Source organism: Lolium perenne, chromosome 6 (genome assembly GCF_019359855.2).
Source record: "Lolium perenne isolate Kyuss_39 chromosome 6, Kyuss_2.0, whole genome shotgun sequence".
NCBI lineage: Eukaryota > Viridiplantae > Streptophyta > Magnoliopsida > Poales > Poaceae > Lolium > Lolium perenne.
In genome coordinates, this window is record NC_067249.2 from 211,922,062 (window position 1) to 211,946,575 (window position 24,514).

Consider the following 24,514-nt stretch of genomic DNA (forward strand, 5'->3'; position numbering starts at 1 on the left):
TACCAGAAGTTCAGAAACACTGCGTTTGCTTACAATCATCATGCACTAATTTTTCACTTTTCAGTCTGTCTCATCCAGTATATAAACTGTTGAGTTCCGTTGGCTTCTTTTGTAATCATTTGCATTGTTGTCAACTGTTGTCTATGCACAACCCTATTCTTCCACTTACATCCCGCACTATTTGCATCAGTCTATCTCATAGATTTATTAAATATCAATGATGAGTTCTGTTGCTATTCATATGCAGGATGAAGCTTCTGTGCCTCTACTCAAATGGAAAAAATGATCCTGATGAGGCTGCTGTGAAGACGATGGTGCCGCCACCATCTTCTGAAAACCTCCTCAAGCACAAGGCCACGGGCCACTGGTGGTATCCATTTCAGTAAGCAGGTATATTTTCTTAATCCTCATACATGATTTGATTTGTCTGTTTATTGCCGGCTTTGTCTAATGCTTACCAATAGTTCAGAAACACACACAACCCTATTCTTCCACTTACATCCAGCACTATATGCATCAGTGTCTCATAGATTCATTTTATATATCACTGCTGATGTCTGTTGCTCTTCAATTTTCATATGCAGACTGAAACTGCTAAGCCTTCATTGGTCAAAAGGATTGCAACTGCTGCTAATGAGGCATCTGCAGAGGCTGCCACCAAGTTACTGTCAGCCCCACCTTCTGGATGCTTATATAAGCTCAAGTCCAAGGACCAGCCGGGCCGTAACCATCCAAGGGTTCGGGTATATTTTATTAAGCCACATATACATGCCATGATTTATGTCTGATATTATCACCGGCTCTGTCTAATGCTTTTTGGAATTCGGAAACGCCAAATTAGCATGCTTATATTCATCATACACTAAATTTTGACTGTTCAGTTTGTAACATAGTGTTATGCACTCGCTTGTCAACATTTGGATTGCTCTGAACTATGCACTTTACACAACCTTATTCTTCCACTTACATTCAGCGCTACGCACCAGTAGTACCTCCCATGTTTCCTTCACCATCCCGATGCCGAGCTTGCGGGAATATGGCGGGACCATGTACATACCCCGCATATAACACCTCCTATGGCTCTATCTACCTTTCTAATAACTCCTTCACAGAGTTACAGGTATGAATTCTCAGTGGTTTAGCATGAATTGGCATATAGTAAAGTCTTGTTTTTAGTCTTCCTGCTTCTTACATTAGTATCAATTTTCACCTGCAGACTGTACCTTGTGAACTTCGTCCAATGATTAACCAGATGTGTCCGCATGAAGGGTCTTTCACTATGCATGGCAATGGCAAATTGATGAACACCTACACGGTCTATGAGGTGTATGTCTACAAGACGCAGGCCATCACATATTTGTATGGACATGATTGGAGAAAGTTTGCTTTTGACTACGGTCTGAAGAAGGGCGACGAGCTGAGGATCAGAAACTCAAACGGGCAGATATACGTAACTGCTTACAGAGTTGGAGACACTTCGAAATATATATTATGTAACTTTTTTGTACTCATATCCTTTGATTACTGCATTTTGAGCAGTTGTTCTAAATCATTCCCTTTGTTCTAGCTTGCTGGGTTTAACATGATCAAAGTTACAGATCCCCTGATGGAACAGGAGCGGATGTCACAAAGGGCACCCACACCAGCACCGGCACCGGCTTCCCACTCTCCTGCATCAGCACCGGTTCCTGTACCAGCTCCGTTTACTGCATCTACCCAGCAGGCTCCTGCATCAGCACTGGTTCCTCTAGCTGCACCGTTTACTGCACCTGCCCAACAGTCTCCTGCATCAGCACCGGTTCCTCTAGAGGCACCGTTTATTGCACCTGCCCAGCAGTCTCCTGCATCAGCACCAGCTCGTGTACCATCCTAGGCTCCTGCACCTGCCCCAGCCACATCACCGAGGTCTCAGCTCATTGATGTGGCCACCCGTGTGGTGACCAGGACGCATCTGAAGGCTATGTTCGTGAGTATATGACAGCATAACTGCTCTTATCTTGATGTCTTCTCTACTCAAAGTCTCACATGGTTCAGTCTTCAGTGCATTGGTGCCATTGACTAATTTTTGGTGGTATCTCTTGCTTTGAATCAGAAATTGCCTAAAAGTATCTCCAAGGATCTCAATGCTGGCCGAAGGGGCAAGATTTCCCTCGTCATGGAGAGTGAAGGTCTCACCGTGGAGGGACGGTACTCCGTCAGTCCCACAGATGGCCGCTTGGCTGTTACTTCCAGGTGGAAAAAGTTCATTGACGGTGCCAAACTTCGCATTGGATCAAAGTTGAAGGTCAAGATCTTTCGATGCCGCTGTGACATGCTGGTCATAAAGTTTGCGGTTGTCTAGTTCTGTTGTCCCATGAGCCCTTAGCAAATGCATTTGTAGTTATACTTATATAAGGTTATCTTATTTGAACTGCTAATTAATTGTATGGGTGGTAAAACTCTGGCAAGCTTTTGCTCTTAGCAAGTATGTATGTATGATCAGCTATTATGATAACTAATGTTTGTGTTCATCTTAATTTGCATTTCCATTTTAGAAAAAAACTTAATTTCTTTTTTGGCTGACCTGTTAGAGAACTATCAGATTGAATCCACAACATGATTCAAATAGATTCATTACACCGAGCCACATGTCTTGACCTTGCTATACACTAGTTCCATTAATCAGTGCAAGAAGGCTTACCTGAGCTGCCTGAACCACGGCAGATTCGAATCCACCTTAGCTATCTAGCTAGAAATACAACCTTTGCAGAAAGAGGATTTGCAGTATGGGGAGGCTGACATTGGGGACCCATGAGGCAGCAGCGTTGTCAACGTTTTAAAGGCGGCAGGAGATCGAAACAAAAAAATAAGCCAAAAATCAGTTGGTAAACAAAATCCAAGAAATGAAACATTTACCTTTCTGAGAGGATGACATGCGGGACCCATGAGGCAGCAGCATCCTCAACTATTCCAAGGCGGCAGGGGATCAAAATAAAAAAAGGAAATAGCCAGAAATTAATTAGGGTCAAAAATAAATCTATCAAAGGAAACCTTTATTGTTCATAGAGGATGACATGTGGGACCGACCTGCTAGCTGCGTCGTCATCGTTTCAAAGGGGGCAAGGGATCAAAAGAAAAAGGCAAATAGCCAGAAATTAGGGGTAAAAAATAAATCCAACAAAGGAAACTTTTATTGTTCACATAGGATGACATGCGGGACCCATGAGCCAGCAGCTTCCTCAACGTTTCAAAGTCGGCATGAGATTGAAAGAAAAAGGAAAGTGACCAAATATCAGGAGCCAAAAATAATCCAAGAAAAGAAATTTTATTGTACATAGAGGATGACATGCGGGTCCCATTTTGCAGCAACGATCTCAACGTTTTCAAGGTGGCACAGGACCAAAAGAAAAATGAAGTAGCCAGAAATCAGGGGGTGAAAAAAATCCAAGAAAAGAAAGATTTCAATTGGGCTGCATCTGGACATCTGGGCCTTCGAACTATCCTGCTGGGCCTTTTGGCTCGTACAATTTCAGCCCACTCCAAAACAGGAAAGTTCGGATTTTTCTAAAAAAACAGGAAAGTCCTATGCTTCGCAAAAACACAAAACAAGGAGATTCAACTTATAAGTTTGTTTATGTAAAAATAAAGATTTAATTTATCCGTTTGCAATAGCTCAGAGTGAAATACACTGTTTATTGTCTGCAAAATAATCAAGATATCACATGTTTCTTGTACGAGGAGGCTGACATCGGGGACCCATGAGCCAGCAGCGTCGTCAACGTTTTAAAGGCGGCAGGGGATGGAAAGAAAAAATAAACCAAAAATCTGTTGGTAAAAAATCCAAGAAATGAAACATTTTCGTTTTGAGAGGATGACATGCGGGACCCATGAGGCAGCAGCATCCTCAGCGTTTATTGTTCATAGAGGTTGACATGTGGGACCCGTGAGGCAGCAGCGTCCTCAACGTTTTAAAGGCTGCAGGTGATCGAAAGAAAAAATAAGCCAAAAATCGTTTGGTCAACAAAATCCAAGAAAAGAAACATTTACCGTTCTGAGAGGATGACATGCGGGACCCATGAGGCAGCAGCATCCTCAACGATTCCAAGGCGGCAGGGGATCAGAAGAAGAAAAAGGAAATAGCCAGAAATTAATTAGGGGTTCAAAATAAATCCACCAAAGGAAACTTTTATTGTTCATAGAGGATGACATGTGGGACCGACCTGCCAACAGCGTCCTCATCGTTTCAGAGGGGGCAGGAGATCAAAAGAAAAAGGCAAATAGCCAGAAATTAGGGGTCAAAAATAACTCCAAAAAAGAAAACTTTTATTGTTCGTAGAGGATGACATGCGGGACCCATGAGCCAGCAGCTTACTCAACGTTTCAAATGCGGCATGAGATCGAAAGAAAAAGGCAAGTGACAAAATATCAGGAGCCAAAGATAATCCAAGAAAAGAAACTTTATTGTACATAGAGGATGACATGCGGGTCCCATTTAGCAGCAGCGGTCTCAACGTTTCAAATGCGGCTTGAGATCAAAAGAAAAAGAAAGTTGATTGTACATAGAGGATGACATGCAGGTCCCATGAGTCAGCAGCTTACCCAACGTTTCCAAGGCGGCAGGGGATCAAAAGAAAAAGGAAATAGCCAAAAATCAGAGGGTGAAATAAATAAAGAAAATAAACTTTTATAGCACATAGAGGATGACATGCGGGTCCCATGAGCCAACAGGTTCCTCAACGTTTCAAACGTGGCATGAGATCGAAAGAAAAAGGCAAGTGACCAAATATCAGGATCCAAAAATAATTCAAGAAAAGAAAGTTGATTGTACATAGAGGATGACATGCGGGTCCCATGAGTCAGCAGCTTACTCAACATTTCCAAGACGGCAGGGGATCAAAAGAAAAAGGAAATAGCCAAAAATCAGAGGGTGAAAAAAAATCCAAGAAAATATACCTTTATAGCACATAGAGGATGACATGCGGGTCCCATGAGCCAGCAGGTTCCTCAACGTTTCAAACATGGCATGAGATCGAAAGAAAAAGGCAAGTGACCAAATATGAGGAGCCAAAAATAATTCAAGAAAAGAAAGTTTTATAGTACATAGAGGATGACATGCGGGTCCCATTTAGCAGCAGCGGTATCACCGTTTGAGAGGCGGCAGGGGATCGAAAGAAAAAGGCAAGTGACCAAATATCAGGAGCCAAAAATAATTCAAGAAAAGAAAGTTTTATAGTACATAGAGGATTGCGGGTCCCATTTAGCAGCAGCGGTATCACCGTTTGAGAGGCTGCACGGGATCGAAAGAAAAGGCAAGTGACCAAATATGAGGAGCCAAAAATAATTCAAGAAAAGAAAGTTTTATAGTACATAGAGGATGACATGCGGGTCCCATTTAGCAGGAGCGGTATCACCGTTTGAGAGGCGGCAGGGGATCGAAAGAAAAAGGCAAGTGACCAAATATGAGGAGCCAAAAATAATTCAAGAAAAGAAAGTTTTATAGTACATAGAGGATGACATGCGGGTCCCATTTAGCAGTAGCGGTATCACTGTTTGAGAGGCGGCAGGGGATCGAAAGAAAAAGGCAAGTGACCAAATTTGAGGTGCCAAAAAAAACTCCAAGAAAAGAAAGTTGATTGCACATAGAGGATGACATGTGGGTCCCATTTAGCAGCAGCGGTCTCAACGTTTCCAAGGCGGCAACGGATCAAAAGAAAAAGGAAGTAGCCAGAAATCAGGGGGCAAAAAAAATCCAAGAATAGAAAGAATTTTGGTTCATAGAGGATGACATGCGGGACCCATGATCCTGCATCGTAAACGGCTCGATCGGAGAGCGTTGAATGAGATGGCGCGATCGAGAAAAAAAACAATGCCAGAGAGGCTGCCATCTGGGCCCTACATCCCTCGGCGGTGCAGATTTGCGTTGACTCGGCCGGCGAACCCGAGATTTCGAGATGCACCACGTCCCGGGCCACCATACGCGACGTTTTGGCCGTTTTCGTCGGGCTAGGTGGCCTCAAAAACGAGAAAAAAACGTTTTGACATGCACAACGGAGAGACCAAAAATCGTCGGCCATGGTACACCAGCAACCACGGCGCGACTTCAACTTCGTCGGCCATGGCAACTTTTCTTGTAGTGATAGCATGTCACTTCAGAAATTATCCTTGTTATCGTTTACCTACTCGAGGGCGAGTAGGAACTAAGCTTGGGGATGCTTGATACGTCTCAAACGTATCTATAATTTCTTATGTTCCATGCTACTTTTATGATGATACTCACATGTTTTATACACACTTTATGTCATTATTATGCATTTTCCGGCACTAACCTATTGACGAGATGCCGAAGAGCCAGTTGTTGTTTTCTGCTGTTTTTGGTTTCAGAAATCCTACAAAGGAAATATTCTCGGAATTGGACGAAATCAACGCCCAGGGTCTTATTTTTCCACGAAGCTTCCAGAAGACCGAAAGGGTTACGAAGTGGGGCGATGAGGCGCCGCCACCATAGGGCCGCGCGGCCAGAGGGGGGCCCGCGCCGCCCTATGGTGTGGGCCCCTCGCGCCGCCTCCAACCCTACCCTTCCGCCTACTTAAAGCCTTCGTCGCGAAACCCCCTGTACCGAGAGCCACGATACGGAAAACCTTCTAGAGACGCAGCCGCCACCAATCCCATCTCGGGGGATTCAGGAGATCACCTCCGGCACCCTGCCGGAGAGGGGAATCATCTCCCGGAGGACTCTTCATCACCATGATCGCCTCCGGACTGATGCGTGAGTAGTTCACCCCTGGACTATGGGTCCATAGCAGTAGCTAGATGGTTGTCTTCTCCTCATTGTGCTATCATGTTAGATCTTGTGAGCTACCTATCATGATTAAGATCATCTATTTGTAATGCTACATGTTGTGTTTGTTGGGATCCGATGAATATGGAATACTATGTCAAGTTGATTATCAATCTATCATATATGTTGTTTATGTTCTTGCATGCTCTCCGTTGCTAGTAGAGGCTCTGGCCAAGTTGATACTTGTAACTCCAAGAGGGAGTATTTATGCTCGATAGTGGGTTCATGCCTCCATTGAATCTGGGACAGTGACAGAAAGTTCTAAGGTTGTGGATGTGCTGTTGCCACTAGGGATAAAACATCAATGCTTTGTCTAAGGATATTTGTGTTGATTACATTACGCACCATACTTAATGCAATTGTCTGTTGTTTGCAACTTAATACTGGAAGGGGTGCGGATGCTAACCCGAAGGTGGACTTTTTAGGCATAGATGCATGCTGGATAGCGGTCTATGTACTTTGTCGTAATGCCCTGATTAAATCTCATAGTAGTCATCGTGTCATGTATGTGCATTGTTATGCCCTCTCTATTTGTCAATTGCCCAACTGTAATTTGTTCACCCAACATGCTATTTATCTTATGGGAGAGACACCACTAGTGAACTGTGGACCCCGGTCCATTCTTTACATCTGAAATACAATCTACTGCAATACTTGTTCTTTACTGTTCTTCGCAAACAAACATCATCTTCCACACCATACGGTTAATCCTTTGTTTACAGCAAGCCGGTGAGATTGACAACCTCACTGTTACGTTGGGGCAAAGTACTTTGATTGTGTTGTGCAGGTTCCACGTTGGCGCCGGAATCCCTGGTGTTGCACCGCACTACACTCCGTCACCAACAACCTTCACGTGTTCCTTGACTCCTACTGGTTCGATAACCTTGGTTTCTTACTGAGGGAAAACTTGCTACTGTACGCATCACACCTTCCTCTTGGGGTTCCCAACGGACGTGTGTCAACTGCACGCATCACCCCGCAACTCCAACTACCGGAAACATTAGCTCGAACATTCGAGTTAGAGATGAAAAGGACCGCCCTTCAGCTAGAACCCTCCCTTAAAGAAATGCAATTGAGTCAGTGACCCTATGAGAGAGGAAGAGTTCCATTGTGTCCAGTCATCGTCTATTCAACTCAAAGAACTTCTAGTTTGATTAGCATAAAGAAAGTGCTAGCTAGGCTAGCCATTAGTACCTTAGCTTTCCCAAGAAGGATAGGAGATGGATCAGACTCTTCAGCGCGAAAGAATGCGATCAAAGGACCCTATGAATACTACTAGCTGTAGATGTGGTTGTGGCCAAGAAGCAGGCAGGGAAGGAGATATCCTTCTTTAAAGGAATTTCGTCATGGATCTATTCCTCGAATCAATAAAGCAAAATAAAAGTCTGGCAGTGCGAGAGGCCAATATGACTATCTATATTAGTTCATTTCACACACATCAGTTTTTAGTTTACTTCAGTTTATGAGTCTTTTATCCAATTTTGTTTAGTTTATCAACTATTTGAGGTTGCATTCTCATTTTTTTTCATTTCTGTTCTTCAATTTAGCATTTTTCTTAAGTTCATTTCATTATACCTCACTTTTCAGTGCTTCTCGTAAGTTTACTTCCCAGTCATTCACTTTTCTCATTCTTGCTCTTCAGTTTCTCAATCTTTAGTGTGTCAGCTTCTTATTGTCTTAGTTTATCTCTTTAGTTTATCAATTCTTCAGACACTTAATTATTGCGTTTTTTTGTTTAGTGTCTCTTGATTCAGTCACTCAATCATTCTTTATTAAATTTTGTTTGCCATTTCTCAATTCGGTGTTCTCTACCATTCTTCGTTTTGAGTTATTTCATAATTATACTTTGCATTATTTAGCTTGAATAAAATACTAGAGAAGTAATTTATTACAAAATCTAGAGTTTTTTAGTATATCATTTATTGATCTTCCTTTTATTTCTTCTTTCTTTCTTAGCTCAGTATCTTATTGCCTCCGTTATTATTTACTTATGTATCTGAATTGTTCAGTCTCGCAATCTTAGTCATAAGTTCATCTACTCTCTCTCTCTCTCTCTTCCTCATCTTGAGCAAATCATTCATTTCATTCTCTTGGTTTAAATTTCTCTTACATCATCTTACCTCAGTTATATTCTCCAATCCCTTATTCTGTTTTTCATCTTAACTCAGTATTATTGGGTCATTATTTTACTTCATTTTAATTTTCTTATTTAATTAATTGTTTCATTTCCCTCATTTCTTGACATTTCTGTTTGGTCGGTTCTCAGTTTATCAGATTCTTCATTATCCACTCAGTATTCATCATATGGTTAATTATTTATTCATTATCTCAGTTTCCTCAATATTCGACCTTTATTTCTTCAGTCAAGTGTTGCTTTATTTGGCATTTTCCTCCTTTTTTATTCAATCTCTCTTTGAACATAGTGTCAATCTCTCTGTCGTTAGCCCTCTAGCTTCAGCCTTTCTCTTTTCAGTCAAATGTTGCTTTCTTCGTTTATCCAATCTCTCTTTCGTCGGTACGAGTTAGGTGTTTAGTTTATTAGTTAGCCTTTTCTTCAGTTAGCTCATTAGCCACTTCATGTTCCTCCTCATCAACCTTGTTAGTGTACATGATGACTTAGTCCTTGTGCATGTTAGAGTTCTTTAGCTACACAAACGCCACGTCCACCCTCATGTGATGCACGATGGCTAGCATCCAAGAATTAGATGTTCAGATTGGCTTCAGTTTTGTTAGGTGTTGATAGACTTCAGGTCCGTGTAGTGTCAATTAGATTAGTTATGTTGGATTTTTTACCCCCTAAAATTCTATTGCAAACTTCCAAACAATTGATGTGACAGACCATATTTGATTCAATAGGATTTTTTTTGCAAGGGGTAGTGTTCCTGTAGCTGTTGTTTTCATTCTTTTGGTTCTCCAAGTGATCATTTATTATAAGCTAGCTTTTCGGTTTGTGTGTGTGCATGCAACTAAGGAAGATGAAGCTAGCTTTTGGTTCTCCAAGTGATCATTTGTTGTAAGCTAGCTTTTCAGTTCAACTCCTGTACCTCTCATGGTATACATTTAACAATTTTTCTTTAAGTTCTGAATCATTTCTCACTTTTCTCTGTTTTTTCTTTGGATCTTTTGATCCCCCACTCTCAACGAGCGACAGATGGAGGTCCGAGACCTGGAGTTAGTGGAGGCCAGGGAGGTGCTTCTTGCTGCAGAACACCTGATTCGGCGTCAGTTTGCGTGGGTGGAGTTGGCTCAAGTCGTGTTTTTTTCATCGGTTATGTATGGGACTTTTTTGCCTATAGGCAGAGGAGTTGAACTGAAGAAAAGGGACTCAAGTATGAGCCGTTACAACTCAGCGGTGGTCTGAAAAATGTGTCTGTTTGCTCAACTAAAAACAGATAGTTTTCTCTTTCATTTTCATTTACTTTAAAGTTTGACAGCTGTCATCTTATTACTGGTTCCAACAATCTGTCTGTTTATACCCAACACCAAATCAAGTGTACTAAAAGGGCCTCGCATGCGTTGCCGAGCTGTTTTTCTATTTACGTATTGTTCCATATTATACGTATTCCATATTATACGTATGATGGGCACTAAATGAAATGGAGAAAGTAAATCCATATTATTTTCTCGAGAACAACAATGGATATCAAAAGACAGAGGATTGCACATGGAAATAGTTTGCTTTTCAGCTTCAACACAAAATTCATAGACCGAGCAAATGGCCTATAGTTCTGGGGCATAGTTGAGAAAATAATAATGCATGCCAAGATGAAAGGAGAAAGAAACCAAATTTATTAGTAAAAGAAGGTTTGCCCTTTGGTAAAGGAGTGTCGCGAACGAGAGAGAATGCCATCGCCTTCGAATTGTCGCGCTGCTCCTCCCCTCCCTTGGAATGGAGCCAGGACGTTTGGCGTCCTATGACATCGTCCTCATTTTCCTCCGGCAGTCTTCTTCTTATGCTCTGCCATGTTGGGTACTACTTTGCGGGCAGCTTCGTGGACCTTGGTATTCCTGTGATCCATGTCATCTCCATTGCGTCGCGAGTCTCGTGGTTTTCGCCATCCTCGTGCTCACGAATGGAAATTTTGACATATCGGACCACCGACCCCAATAAGATACTAAAGAAGACCACCTATGAGTGCAAATGACAACCGTGGCGGCTGATAACGCGTGAAGCACACGTCCGTTGCGAACCCCAAGAGGAAGGTGTGATGCGTACAGCAGCAAGTTTTCCCTCAGTAAGAAACCAAGGTTATCGAACCAGTAGGAGTCAAGGGCCACGTGAAGGTTGTTGGCGGAGGAGTGTAGTGCGGCGCAACACCAGGGATTCCGGCGCCAACGTGGAACCTGCACAACACAATCACAATACTTTGCCCCAACTTAACAGTGAGGTTGTCAATCTCACCGGCTTGCTGTAAACAAAGGATTAAACGTATGATGTGGAGAATGATGTTTGCTTGTAGAAAACAACAGAGAACAGAGATTGCAGTAGATTGTATTCAGATGTAAAAGAATGGACCGGGGTCCACAGTTCACTAGTGGTGTCTCTCCGATAAGAAATAGCATGTTGGGTGAACAAATTACAGTTGGGCAATTGACAAATAGAGATGCATACATATCATGATAATTACTATGAGATTTAATCAGGGCATTACGACAAAGTACATAGACCGCTATCCAGCATGCATCTATGCCTAAAAAGTCCACCTTCGGGTTAGAATCCGCACCCCTTCCAGTATTAAATTGCAAACAACTAACAATTGCATTAAGTATGGTGCGTAATGTAATCAACACAAATATCTTTAGACAAAGCATTGATGTTTTATCCCTAGTGGCAACAGCACATCCACAACCTTAGAACTTTCTGCCACTGTCCCAGATTCAATGGAGGCATGAACCCACTATCGAGCATAAATACTCCCTCTTGGAGTCACAAGTATCAACTTGGCCAGAGCCTCTACTAGCAACGGAGAGCATGCAAGATCATAAACAACACATATATGATAGATCAATAATCAACTTGACATAGTATTCCATATTCATCGGATCCCAACAAACACAACATGTAGCATTACAAATAGATGATCTTGTTCATGATAGACAGCTCACAAGATCTAACATGATAGCACAATGAGGAGAAGACAACCATCTAGCTACTGCTATGGACCCATAGTCCAAGGATGAACTACTCACGCATCAGTCCGGAGGCGGGCATGGTGATGTAGAGCCCTCCGGTGATGATTCCCCTCTCCGGCAGGGTGCCGGAGGCGATCTCCTGAATCCCCCGAGATGGGATTGGCGGCGGCGGCGTCTCTGGAACTTTTCCGTATCGTGGCTCTCGGTCATAGAGTTTTCGCGACGGAGGGTTTAAGTAGGCGGAAGGGCAGCGCAGGGGGGCACCCAAGGGGCCCACCCCATAGGGTGGCGCGGGCCCCTCCTTGGCCGCGCCGCCCTATGGTGGCGGCTCCTCGTGGCCCCACTTCGTATGCTCTTCGATCTTCTGGAAGCTCCGTGGAAAAATAAGACGCTGGGCGTTGATTTCGTCCAATTCCGAGAATATTTCCTTTGTAGGTTTTCTGAAACCAAAAACAGTAGAAAACAACAACTGGCTCTTCGGCATCTCGTTAATAGGTTAGTGCCGGAAAATGCATATAAATGATGTAAAGTGTGTATAAAACATGTGGGTATTGTTATAAAAGTAGCATGGAACATAAGAAATTATGGATACGTTTGAGACGTATCAAGCATCCCCAATCTTAGTTCCTACTCGCCCTCAAGTAGGTAAACGATAACAAGGATAATTTCTGAAGTGACATGCTATCATAATCTTGATCAATACTATTGTAAAGCATATGAAGTGAATGAAGTGATTCGAAGCAATGGTAAAGACAATGATTAAATAACTGAATCATATAGCAAAGACTTTTCATGAATAGTACTTTCAAGACAAGCATCGGTGAGACTTGCATAGGAGTTAACTCATCAAGCAATAAATTCTTAGTAGAAAGTTTTGAAGCAACACAAAGGAAGATATAAGTTTCAGCAATTGCTTTCAACTTCAATATGTATATCTCATGGATAATTGTCAACACAAAGTAATATGATGAATGCAAATAAGCATGTATGTAGGAATCAATGCACACAGTTGACACAAGTGTTTGCTTCTAAGATAGAAAGAAGGTAAACTGACTCAACATAAAGTAGAAGAAAGGCCCTTCGCAGAGGGAAGCATGGATTACTATTTTTTTGCTAGAGCTTTTATTTTGAAAACATAGAAACAATTTTGTCAACGGTAGTAATAATTCATATGTGTTATGCATAATACATCTTATAAGTTGCAAGTCTCATGCATAGAATACCAATAGTGCCCGCACCTTGTCCTAATTAGCTTGGATTAACATGGATTATCATTGCATAACATATGTTTCAACCAAGTGTCACAAAGGGGTACCTCTATGCCGCCTGTACGAGGGTCTAAGGAGAAAGTTCGCATTGGATTTCTCGCTTTTGATTATTCTCAACTTAGACATCCATACTGGGACAACATAGACAACAGATAATGGACTCCTCTTTTAATGCTTAAGCATTCAACAATAGATAATATTCTCATAAGAGATTGAGGATTTGTGTCCAAACTGAAACTTCCACCATGATTCATGGCTTTAGTTAGCGGCCCAATGTTCTTCTCTAACAATATGCATACTCAAACCATTTGATCATGATAAATCGCCCTTACTTCAGACAAGACGAACATGCATAGCAACTCACATGATATTCAACAAAGGTGTAATAGTTGATGGCGTCCCCAGAAACATGGTTACCGCTCAACAAGAAACTTATAAGAAATAAGATACATGGCAACATATTCAATACCACAATAGTTTTTAAGGCTATTTTCCCATGAGCTATGTATTGCAAAGACAAGGAATGATATTTTAAAGGTAGCACTCAAGTAATTTACTTTGGAATGGCAGAGAAATACCACATAGTAGGTAGGTATGGTGGACACAAATGGCATAGGTTTTGGCTCAAGGATTTGGATGCACGAGAAGTATTTCCTCTCTGTACAAGGCTTTGGCTAGCAAGGTTGTTTGAAGCAAACACAAGTATGAACCGGTACAGCAAAACTTACATAAGAACATATTGCAAGCATTATAAGACTCTACACTGTCTTCCTTGTTGTTCAAACACTTCACCAGAAAATATCTAGACCTTAGAGAGACCAATCATGCAAACCAAATTTCAACAAGCTCTATGGTAGTTCTTCATTAATAGGTGCAAAGTACATGATGCAAGAGCTTAAACATGATCTATTTGAGCACAACAATTGCCAAGTATCAAATTATTCAAGACAATATACCAATAACCACATGAAGCATTTTATGTTTCCAACCATATAACAATGAACGAAGCAGTTTCAACCTTCGCCATGAACATTAAAAGTAAAGCTAAGAACACCAGTGTTCATATGAACGAGCGGAGCGTGTCTTTCTCCCACACAAAGAATGCTAGGATCCGAGTTTATTCAAACAAAAACAAAAATAAAAGCAAACAGACGCTCCAAGTAAAGTACATAAGATGTGACTGAATAAAAATATAGTTTCACTAGAGGTGACCTGATAAGTTGTCGATGAAGAAGGGGATGCCTTGGGCATCCCCAAGCTTAGATGCTTGAGTCTTCTTGAAATATGCAGGGATGAACCACGGGGGCATCCCCAAGCTTAGACTTTTCACTCTTCTTGATCATATTGTATCATCCTCCTCTCTTGATCCTTGAAAACTTCTTCCACACCAAACTCAAAACAAACTCATTAGATGGTTAGTGCATAATCAAAAATTCACATATTCAGAGGTGACATAATCATTCTTAACACTTCTGGACATTGCACAAAGCTACTGAAAGTTAATGGAACAAAGAAATCCATTCAACATAGCAAAAGAGGCAATGTGAAATAAAAGGCAGAATCTGTCAAAACAGAACAGTCCGTAAAGACGAATTTTTTAGAGGCACTTAACAGGCTCAGATGAAAAAGCTCAAAACTAATGAAAGTTGCGTACATATCTGAGGATCACGCACGTAAATTGGCAGATTTTTTTGATTTTTCTCAGAGAGATCTACGCAAATTCGTGACAGGTAGAAATCTGTTTCTGCGCAGCAATCCAATTCTAGTATCAACTTAACTATTAGAGACTTTACTTGGCACAACAATGCAATAAAGTAAAGATAAGGAGAGGTTGCTACAGTAGTAACAACTTCCAAGACTCAACAAAACAGTAGTAAAAACATACATGGGTTATCTCCCAAGAAGTGCTTTTCTTTAACGCCTTTCAGCTAGGCGCAGAAAGTGTGAATTATTATCGAGAGATGAAGCATCAACATCATAATTTGTTCTAATAATAGAATCAAAAGGTAACTTCATTCTCTTTCTAGGGAAGTGTTCCATACCTTTCTTGAGAGGAAATTGATACTTAATATTCCCTTCCTTCATATCAATAATAGCACCAACAGTTCGAAGAAAAGGTCTTCCCAAAATAATGGGACAAGATGCATTGCATTCAATATCCAAGACAACAAAATCAACGGGGACAAGGTTATTGTTAACCGTAATGCGAACATTATCAATCCTCCCCAAAGGTTTCTTTATAGAATGATCAGCAAGATTAACATCCAAATAGCAATTTTTCAATGGTGGCAAGTCAAGCATATCATAAATTTTCTTAGGCATAACAGAGATACTTGCACCAAGATCACATAAAGCATTACAATCAAAATCATTGACTTTCATCTTAATGATGGGCTCCCAACCATCTTCCAACTTCCTAGGGATAGAAGCTTCAAGTTTTAATTTATCTTCTCTAGCTTTAATGAGAGCATTTGTAATATGTTTTGTAAAGGCTAAATTTATAGCACGAGCATTAGGACTTCTAGCAAGTTTTTGTAAGAACTTTATAACTTCAGAGATATGACAATCATCAAAATCTAAACCATTATGATCTACAGCAATGGGATCATTGTCCCCAATATTTTGAAAAATTTCAGCAGTTTTATCACAAACAGTTTCAGCAGTTTTAGGAGTTTCAGGCAGTTTTGCACGCTTTGCACTAGGAGTAGAAACATTGCCAACACCAATTTTTTTACCATTGATGGTAGGAGGTGTAGCAACATGTGAGGCATCAACATTACTAGTGGTGGTAATAGTCCAAACTTTAGCTACATTATTCTCTTTAGCAAGTTTTTCTTCTTTTTTCTTCTCTTTCCCACCTAGCATGCAATTCAGCCATCAATCTAATATTTTCATTAATTCGAACTTGGATAGCGTTTGCTGTAGCAAATGTCTTAATATCTTTAGTTTCATTAGGCATAACTTTCAATTTTAAAAGATCAACATCGGCAGCAAGACTATCAACCTTAGAAGCAAGAATATCAATTTTACCAAGCTTTTCTTCAACAGATTTGTTAAAAGTAGTTTGTGTACTAATAAATTCTTTAAGCATGGCTTCAAGACCAGAGGGTACACTTCTATTATTTTTGTAAGAATTACCATAACCATTACCATTATTAGAAGGATATGGCCTATAGTTGTTACCATAATTATTCCTATAAGCATTGTTTTTGAAATTATTATTTTTAATGAAGTTCACATCAACATGCTCTTCTTGAGCAACCAATGAAGCTAAAGGAACATTATTAGGATCAACATTAGATCTACCATTCACAAGCATAGACATAATCACATCAATCTTATCACTCAAGGAGGAGGTTTCTTCAACAGAATTTACCTTCTTACCTTGTGGAATCCTTTCTGTGTGCCATTCAGAGTAATTTATCACCATATCATCAAGAAGCTTTGTTGCGGCGCCTAAGGTGATGGACATAAAAGTACCACCAGCAGCTGAATCCAATAAGTTCCGCGAAGAAAAATTCAGTCCTGCATAAAAGGTTTGGATGATCATCCAAGTAGTTAGTCCATGGGGTAGGGCAATTCTTTACCAAAGATTTCATTCTGTCCCATGCTTGAGCAACATGTTCATTATCCAATTGCTTAAAATTCATTATGCTACTTCTCAAAGATATAATTTTAGCAGGAGGATAATATCTATCAATGAAAGCATCTTTACATTTAGTCCATGAATCAATACTATTCTTAGGCAAAGATAGAAACCAATCTTTAGCTCTTCCTCTTAAGGAGAAAGGAAACAATTTCAGTTTTATAATGTCTCCATCTACATCCTTATACTTTTGCATTTCACAAAGTTCAACAAAATTACTAAGATGGGCAGCAGCATCATCAGAAATAACACCAAAAAATTGCTCTCTCATAACAAGATTCAGTAAAGCAGGTTTAATTTCATAGAATTCTGCTGTAGTAGTAGGTGGAGCAATAGGAGTGCATATAAAATCATTATTATTGGTGCTAGTGAAGTCACACAACTTAGTGTTTTCAGGAGTATTCATTTTAACAGTAATAAAAATAAACTAAGCAGAACAAAATTAAATAAAGTAAAGCTAGTAACTAATTTTTTTTTGTGTTTTTGATATAGGAAGCAAACAAGACAGTAGATAAAGTAATGCAAGTAACTAATTTTTTGTGTGTTTTTGATATAAAGAAAGGAACAAAACATAAAATAAAATAAAGTAAAGCAAGACAATAAACAAAGTAAAGAGATTAGATGTGAGAGACTCCCCTTGCAGCGTGTCTTGATCTCCCCGGCAACGGCGCCAGAAAAAGAGCTGCTGGCGTGTAGTTGACGTGGGAGATAGAAATCTTTGTGGTGTAACTTTTCTTCAGATCCCCGGCAACGGCGCCAGAAAAAGAGCTTGATAACACGTGAAGCACACGTCCGTTGGGAACCCCAAGAGGAAGGTGTGATGCGTACATCAGCAAGTTTTCCCTCAGTAAGAAACCAAGGTTATCGAACCAGTAGGAGTCAAGGGCCACGTGAAGGTTGTTGGCGGAGGAGTGTAGTGCGGCGCAACACCAGGGATTCCGGCGCCAACGTGAAACCTGCACAACACAATCACAATACTTTGCCCCAACTTAACAGTGAGGTTGTCAATCTCACCGGCTTGCTGTAAACAAAGGATTAAACTTATGATGTGGAGAATGATGTTTGCTTGTAGAAAACAACAGAGAATAGAGATTGCAGTAGATTGTATTCAGATGTAAAAGAATGGACCGGGGTCCACAGTTCACTAGTGGTGTCTCTCCGATAAGAAATAGCATGTTGGGTGAACAAATTACAGTTGGGCAATTGACAAATAGAGATGCATACATATCATGATAATTACTATGAGTTAATCAGGGCACTACGACAAAGTACATAGACCGCTATCCAATATGCATCTATGCCTAAAAAGTCCACGTTCGGGTTAGCATCCGCACCCCTTCCAGTATTAAGTTGCAAACAACAGACAATTGCATTAAGTATGGTGCGTAATGTAATCAACACAAATATCCTTAGACAAAGCATTGATGTTTTATCCCTAGTGGCAACAGCACATCCACAACCTTAGAACTTTCTGTCACACGTCCTGCATTCAATGGAGGCATGAACCCACTATCGAGCATAAATACTCCCTCTTGGAGTCACAAGTATCAACTTGGCCAGAGCCTCTACTAGCAACGGAGAACATGCAAGATCATAAACAACTGATGGCGTGCAATTACACACGTCCGTTGGGAACCCTAAGAGGAAGGTGTGATGCGTATAGAAGCAAGTTTTCCCTCAGTATGAAACCAAGGTTATCGAACCAGTAGGAGTCAAGGAACACGTGAAGGTTGTTGGTGAAGGAGTGTAGTGCGGCGCAACACCAGGGATTCCGGCGCCAACGTGGAACCTGCACAACACAATCAAAGTACTTTGCCCCGACGTAACAGTGAGGTTGTCAATCTCACCGGCTTGCTGAAAACAAAGGATTAAACGTATGGTGTGGAAAATGATGTTTGTATGCGAAGAAAAGTAGAGAACAAGTATTGCAGTAGATTGTATTCAGATGTAAAAGAATGGACCGGGGTCCACAGTTCACTAGTGGTGTCTCTCCGATAAGATAACTAGCATGTTGGGTGAACAAATTACAGTTGGGCAATTGACAAATAGAGATGCACATACATATATCATGATAATTACTATGAGATTTAATCAGGGCATTACGACAAAGTACATAGACCGCTATCCAGCATGCATCTATGCCTAAAAAGTCCACCTTCGGGTTAGCATCCGCACCCCCTCCAGTATTAAGTTGCAAACAACAGACAATTGCATTAAGTATGGTGCATAATGTAATCAACACAAATATCCTTAGACAAAGCATTGATGTTTTATCCCTAGTGGCAACAACACATCCACAACCTTAGAACTTTCTGTCACTGTCCCAGATTCAATGGAGGCATGAACCCACTATCGAGCATAAATACTCCCTCCTGGAGTTACAAGTATCAACTTGGCCAGAGCCTCTACTAGCAACGGAGAGCATGCAAGAACATAAACAACACATATATGATAGATTGATAATCAATTTGACATAGTATTCAATATTCATTGGATCCCAACAAACACAACATGTAGCATTACAAATAGACGATCTTGATCATGATAGGCAGATCACAAGATCTAACATGATAGCACAATGAGGAGAAGACAACCATCTAGCTACTGCTATGGACCCATAGTCCAAGGATGAACTACTCACGCATCAATCCGGAGGCGGGCATGATGATGTAGAGCCCTCCGGTGATGATTCCCCTCTCCGGCAGGGTGCCGGAGGCGATCTCCTGAATCCCCCGAGATGGGATTGGCGGCGGCGGCGTCTCTGGAACTTTTTCCGTATCGTGGCTCTCGATCATAGGGTTTTCGCGACGGAGGGTTTAAGTAGGCGGAAGGGCAGCGCAGGGGGGCACCCGAGGGGCCCACCCCATAGGGTGGCACGGGCCCCTCCTTGGCCGCGCCGCCCTATGGTGGCGGCTCCTCGTGGCCCCACTTCGTATGCTCTTCGATCTTCTGGAAGCTCCGTGGAAAAATAAGACCCTGGGCGTTGATTTCGTCCAATTCCGAGAATATTTCCTTTGTAGGATTTCTGAAACCAAAAACAGCAGAAAACAGCAACTGGCTCTTCGGCATCTCGTTAATAGGTTAGTGCCGGAAAATGCATATAAATGATGTAAAGTGTTTATAAAAAATGTGGGTATTGTTATAAAAGTAGCATGGAACATAAGAAATTATGGATACGTTTGAGACGTATCAGCGGCACGCAGGCCAGGTGACACGTCACACATGCCGCCACTTATTGTGGTGGCAGGTCCTGTCGCTAGCGCGTCTAACTCACTAGCGTCCCAATAAAATCATTCCAAAGTACTTCTCCATTTCGGAACAAGCTCTTGTTGAAAAAGACTGGCGTGTAGTCCAAAAAGCGCCTATGGAAGATCCACTATTTTCCTTCGCACCAAGTCAATCTCCATGCATATATTCTGCCAGTTCTCATTCAATCTCTTTTCATCCGGGAAGCTTCCCCGCAACTCCAACTACCGGAAACATTAGCTCGAACATTCGAGTTAGAGATGAAAAGGACCGCCCTTCAGCTAGAACCCTCCCTTAAAGAAATGCAATTGAGTCAGTGACCCTATGAGAGAGGAAGAGTTCCGTTGTGTCCAGTCATTGTCTATTCAACTCAAAGAACTTCTAATTTGATTAGCATAAAGAAAGTGCCAGCTAGGCCAGCCATCAGTAACATAGCTTTCCCAAGAAGGATAGGAGATGGATCAGACTCGTCAGCGGGAAAGAATGCGATCAAAGGACCCTATGAATACTACTAGCTGTAGCTGTGGTTGTGGCCAAGAAGCAGGCAGGGAAGGAGATGTCCTTCTTTAAAGGAATTTCTTCATGGATCTATTCCTTGAATCAATAAAGAAAAATAAAAGTCTGGGAGTGCGAGAGGCCAATATGACTATCTATATCAGTTCATTTCACACACATCAGTTTATAGTTTACTTAAGTTTATGAGTCTTTTATCCAATTTTGTTTAGTTTATCAACTATTTCAGGTTGCATTCTCACTTTTTCATTTCTGTTCTTCAATTTAGCATTTTTCTTAAGTTCATTTCATTATACCTCACTTTTCAGTGCTTCCATAAGTTTACTTCCCAGTCATTAACTTTTCTCATTCTTGCTCTTCAGTTTCTCAATCTTTAGTGTGTCATCTTCTTATTGTCTTAGTTTATCTCTTTAGTTTATCAATTCTTCAGACACTTAATTATTGCCTTTTTTAGTGTATCTTGATTCAGTCACTCAATCATTCTTTATTAAATTTTGTTTGCCGTTTCTCAATTCGGTGTTCTCTACCATTCTTCGTTTTGAGTTCTTTCATAATTATAATTTGCATTATTTAGCTTGAATAAAATACTAGAGAAGTAATTTATTACAAAATCTAGAGTTTTTTAGTATATCATTTATTGATCTTCCTTTTATTTATGTTATCACCAGATTTTAACCGGATCAAGAGATGGGCCGTAATTGAGATGGGCTTGGAGGATATACACGTGGAGTGTCTCTGAATCGGCCTCGTGCGAGAATTTGGGCTAGATTGCCCGTGTATCTGTATATTATAGTAGATTGCATCTTAGTTTAGAATTAAGAGATAGAGTTTAGCTCGTACACGGTTAGGTGTATTCCAAAGATAGAAAGTCCACGGACTATAAATATGTACCTAGGGTTATTGAGAAAGGAGGACGATCACGTTCACAACAAACACAATCTAGGCGCATCGCCACCCCTTGTTTCGAGGGTTTCTTCCGGGTAAGCATCATGCTGCCTAGATCGCATCTTGCGATCTAGGCAGTATAGGTTTATTCGTTATTTGGTGTTGCTCGTACTGAAGCCTTGTTGATGGCGAGCAACACTACTTATCGTAGATGTTTTGGGGCTTGCATCGATGCTTTTCTTATATATTTGCTTAGCTATGCCGTCCCTCGATATCTAGCTGCCCTTACACCTATCTTAGGTGTAAGGGCAGCGCCTTGCTTTGTCTTTATTTAGTAGATCTGATCTGTTATAGTTGTTCCTTGTTCTTCAAGGATTAGTTTAATATCCGTATGGTTAGGCCTTGCAAACGGGTTGAACGATCCGGTAGTGCATTAGGTATGGTTTGCCGATCCTAGAAGGGATGTTCCGGGAATCGACTCCGTGTTGGTTTTTAGGCCTCTTTTAGGGTTAGTTTTCCATCATCTTTCGTATCTGCTAGGCTCAACTACGTGTAGGATGTTCCGATTATGCGGTGAAAACCCTAAACTGTCGTAGATTGGTTTAACTTTGTATTGATCAAGCAGGATCCCCATGTCATCGTAAATCCAATGTGAACCATGGGGCGATCGGCTCTTTGAGCCGATTCACAGGGCAGCCTGAGAGCCGATCGGGCTCGTATTTAATGTTTACGTGTCTACCATGCAGGAAGCTAATCGAAGCGATCCAACACCTTCCTGACCAGGTATAGGTCAGGTGGCACACCCTTGCGACCGTCAGGACGTGTGCCAGAGCATTGCGGGCCGTTGACCGAGGGACCAGGGCCCACCAGCAGTTCTGGGAGCCTCCAGGCTCTTCGTGTTGCTCGTCGCTGCTCGCCAGTGGGTTTTGGCAGGCAACACATTCTGGCACGCCCGGTGGGACCGTCAGGACGTGTGCCAGAGCATTGCGGGCCGTTGACCGAGGGACCAGGGCCCACCAGCAGTTCTGGGAGCCTCCCGGCTCTTCGTGTTGCTCGTCGCTGCTCGCTGATGTCTACTTCCCCCTCCTTTTCCTGTAGACAGTGTTGGGCCTCCAAGAGCAGAGGTTTGTAGAACAGTAGCAAGTTTTCCCTTAAGTGGATCACCCAAGGTTTATCGAACTCAGGGAGGAAGAGGTCAAAGATATCCCTCTCATGCAACCCTGCAACCACAAAGCAAGAAGTCTCTTGTGTCCCCAACACACCTAATAGGTGCACTAGTTCGGCGAAGAGATAGTGAAATACATGTGGTATGAATATATATGAGCAGTAGCAACGGTGCCAGAAAATAGCTTGCTGGCGTGTAGTTGATGGTGGTAGTATTGCAGCAGTAGTAACACAGTAAAACAGTAAACAAGCAGCGATAGCAGTATTTAGGAACAAGGCCTAGGGATTACACTTTCACTAGTGGACACTCTCAACATTGATCACATAACAGAATAGATAAATGCATACTCTACACTCTTGTTGGATGATGAACACATTGCGTAGGATTACACGAACCCTCAATGCCGGAGTTAACAAGCTCCACAATTCCATGTTCATATTTAAGTAACCTTATAGTGTAAGATAGATCAAAAGACTAAACCAAGTACTAACATAGCATGCACACTGTCACCTTCATGTATATGTAGGAGGAATAGATCACATCAATACTATCATAGCAATAGTTAACTTCATAATCTACAAGAGATCATGATCATAGCATAAACCAAGTACTAACACGGATGCACACACTGTCACCATTACATCGTGCAGGACGAATAGACTACTGTAATAACATTGCTAGAGTAGCACATAGATAAATTGTGATACAAATACATTGCAATCATAAAGAGATATAAATAAGCACCTCACTATGCCATTCATCAGTGAATAAGTATTCTGTGAAATATAGCCTAAGAGACCCACACGGTGCACACACTGTCACCTTTACACACGTGGGACAAGGAGTCTCCGGAGATCACATAAGTAAAACTCACTTGACTAGCATAATGACATCTAGATTACAAGCATCATCATATGAATCTCAATCATGTAAGGCAGCTCATGAGATTATTGTATTGAAGTACATAGGAGAGAGATGAACCACATAGCTACCGGTATAGCCCCGAGCCTCGATGGAGAACTACTCCCTCCTCATGGGAGCAGCAGCGGTGATGAAGATGGCGGTGGAGATGGCAGCGGTGTCGATGGAGAAGCCTTCCGGGGGCACTTCCCCGTCCCGGCGGCATGCCGGAACAGAGACTCCTGTCCCCCAGATCTTGGCCTCGCGATGGCGGCGGCTCTGGAAGGTTTCTGTGGGTTTCGTCGAACGTATCAGGGTTTTCGATCCAGGGGCTTTATATAGGCGAAGAGGCGGCGCAGGAGGGTCGAAGGGGCGACGACACCATAGGGCGGCGCGGCCAGGGCCTGGGCCGCGCCGGCCTAGGGTCTGGGGGCCCAGTGCCCCCCCTCTGGTCCTTCTCGGGTGTTCTGGATGCTTCCGGTGAAAATAGGAACTTGGGCGTTGATTTCGTCCGATTCCGAGAATATTTCGTTACTAGGATTTCTGAAACCAAAAACAGCAGAAAACAGGAACTGGCACTTCGGCATCTTGTTAATAGGTTAGTTCCAGAAAATGCACGAATATGACATAAAGTGTGCATAAAACATGTAGATAACATCAATAATGTGGCATGGAACATAAGAAATTATTGATACGTCGGAGACGTATCAGCATCCCCAAGCTTAGTTCTGCTCGTCCCGAGCAGGTAAAACGATAACAAAGATAATTTCTGGAGTGACATGCCATCATAACCTTGATCAAACTATTTTGTAAAGCATATGTAGTGAATGCAGCGATCAAAACAATGTATATGACATGAGTAAACAAGTGAATCATAAAGCAAAGACTTTTCATGAATAGCACTTCAAGACAAGCATCAATAAGTCTTGCATAAGAGTTAA